The sequence below is a fragment of the Delphinus delphis genome, chromosome 11, assembly GCF_949987515.2.
Source record: "Delphinus delphis chromosome 11, mDelDel1.2, whole genome shotgun sequence".
NCBI lineage: Eukaryota > Metazoa > Chordata > Mammalia > Artiodactyla > Delphinidae > Delphinus > Delphinus delphis.
This window is the reverse complement of record NC_082693.1, coordinates 25899060-25901956: the sequence shown is the minus strand read 5'-3', so window position 1 is coordinate 25901956 and position 2897 is coordinate 25899060. Positions and strand designations below refer to the sequence as shown.

The 2897-nt window shown below is 38.6% G+C and overlaps 1 non-coding gene across 1 annotated transcript; it reads right to left on the bottom strand.

Moving 5' to 3' along the window:
* Positions 1-205: 205 nt before the first annotated feature.
* On the bottom strand, positions 206-312 carry LOC132434664 (U6 spliceosomal RNA). Its single transcript, XR_009521380.1, has one exon. It is a non-coding gene; the product is annotated as a U6 spliceosomal RNA (small nuclear RNA).
* Between the last annotated feature and the right edge of the window lie 2585 nt (positions 313-2897).

Below are 2897 nucleotides of genomic sequence, written 5' to 3'. Positions count from 1 at the left end.
GGAGTATAATTGCTTTACAATGGTGTGTTAATTTCTGCTTTATAACAAAGTGAATCAGCTATACATATACATATATCCCCATATCTCCTCCCTCTTCTGTCTCCCTCCCACCCTCCCTATCCCACCCCTCTAGGTGGTCACAAAGCACCGAGCTGATCTCCCTGTGCTATGTGGCTGCTTCCCACCAGCTATCTATTTTACATTTAAAAATGTGGAATGCTTCACGAATTTGCATGTCATCCTTGTGCAGGGGCCATGCTAATCTTCTCTGTATTGTTGCAATTTTAGTATATGTGCTGTGGAAGCGTGCACTATTCTTAGTTTTTTGAGGAAGCTCCATGCTTTTTTCCATAGTGGCTGCACCAGTTTACATTCTCACCAAGAGTGAAGGAGGGTTCCCTTTTCTCCACACCCCCTTCAGCATTTGTTATTTGTAGAAAAAGGTTTTAAGTTTGATTAGGACCCATTTGTTTATTTTTGCTTTTATTTCTTTTGCTTGGGAGACTGATCTGAGAACATGTTGCTACAATTTATGTCCGAGAATGTTTTGGCTATGTTCTCTTCTAGGAGTTTTATGGTGTCATGTCTTATGTTTAGGTCTTTAAACCATTTTGAGTTTGTTTTTGTATATGGTGTGAGAGACTGTTCTAATTTCATTGATTTACATGTATCTGGCCAGCTTTCCCAACACGATTTGCTAAAGAGACTGTCTCTTTTCCATTATATTCTTGCCTCCTTTGTTGTAGATTAACTGACTGTAGGTGTGTAAGGTTATTTCAGGGCTCTCTGTTCTCTTTCATTGATCTAAATGTCTGTTTTTGTGCCAAAACTACACTGTTTCGATTACTGTAGCTTTGTAGTATAGTCTGAAGCTTGGGAGGGTTATGACTCCTGCTTTGTTCTTTTTCCTCAGGATGGCTTTGGCAATCCTGTGTCTTCTTCTTCTTTTTTTTTTTTTTTCATCGTGGCCCAGAGAGCCCTTCAAAATGGATTTCTTTATTTACCTGCCATGGATAAGCTTTGAGACACTGCGGACACCCCAAAATTATATGCTAATGTTTTAACGTTGTTTATTGAACTAAAATAATGTGCATACATAGTTTAAAATATATATACATATACTAGAAGGCTTGTAATGAAAAAAGCAATTTCTGACCCACTCTTTAGAGGCAATAGCCTCAACTCTTTTAGATATACATCCAGATTAGATCCATATATCTAAATAAATGAGTATACTACTAATTTATTTTTCCACTTTGCTTTAAGGTTTAATTAAATATCACCTATTTCTGTGATAGCAACATCTATATAGATAACATGAGGCCAATAAAATTGCATAGGATTCTGAAAGTCACACTAGTGTCTATCTCCCTGGTATTGTCACAACACTAAGAAGCCAAAAGGAGAAGAAACATGGTATCAGGAGCAATTTGTTTTGTACATCTCACATGGTACAGTTTGTGATAGGTTTAAGGAAAAGTCAGGTTGCCCTCCTTTTTTTTTTTTTTTGACATTTGTTTTCTTTTATCAATATAGATGTCAGTTTATTTTCTTTTTCTTTTTTTCCGAAACTTTCTATTTTTTTTTTTTTGAAGATGTTGGGGGTAGGAGTTTATTTATTTATTTTTTCTGTATTGGGTCTTCGTTTCTGTGCGAGGGCTTTCTCTAGTTGTAGCAAGCGGGAGCCACTCTTCATCGCGGTGCGCGGGCCTCTCACTATCATGGCCTCTCTTGTTGCGGAGCACAGACTCCAGACGCGCAGGCTCAGTAGTTGTGGCTCACGGGCCTAGTTGCGCCGCGGCATGTGGGATCCTCCCAGACCAGGGCTCGAACCCGTGTCCCCTGCATTAGCAGGCAGATTCTCAACCACTGCGCCACCCGGGAAGCCCTATTTTCTTTTTTTTAATACAGCAGGTTCTTATTAGTCATCAATTTTATACACATCAGTGTATACATGTCAATCCCAATCGCCCAATTCATCACCCCCCACCCCCACCCCCCCGCCACTTTCCTTGCTTGGTGTCCATACGTTTTTTTCTCTACTTCTGTTTCTCAATTTCTGCCTTGCAAACCCGTTCTTCTGTACCATTTTCTAGGTTCCACATATATGCGTTAGTATATGATGTTTGTTTTTTGCTTTCTGACTTAATCACTCTGTATGACAGACTCTAGATCCATCTACGTCTCAACAAATGACCCAATTTTGGTCCTTTTTATGGCTGAGTAATATTCCACTGTATATATGTACCACTTCTTCTTCTTCCATTTGTCTGGCGATGGGCATTTAGGTTGCTTCCATGACCTGGATATTGTAAATAGTGCTGCAATTAACATTGGGGTGCATGTGTCTTTTTGAATCATGGTTTTCTCTGGGTATATGCCCAGTAGTGGGATTGCTGTATCATATGGTAATTTTACTTTTAGTTTTCTAAGGAACCTCCATACTGTTCTCCATAGTGACTCTATCAATTTACATTCCCACCAACAGTGCAAGAGGGTTCCCTTTTCTCCATACCCTCTCCAGCATTTGTTCTTTGTAGATTTTCTGATAATGCCTATTCTGACTGATGTGAGGTGATATCTCATTGTAGTTTTGATTTGCATTTCTCTAATAATTAGTGATGTTGAGCAGCTTTTCATGTGCTTCTTGGCCATTTGTATGTCCTCTTTGGAGAAATGTCTATTTAGGTCTTCTGCCCATTTTTGGATTGGGTTGTTTGTTTTCTTAATATTGAGCTGCATGAGCTGTTTATATATTTTGGAGATTAATCTTTTGTCTGTTGATTCATTTGCAAATATTTTCTCCCATTCTGAGGGTTGTCATTTTGTCTTGTTTATTGTTTCCTTTGCTGTGCAAAAGCTTTTAAGTTTTATTAGGTCCTATTTGTTTATTTTTG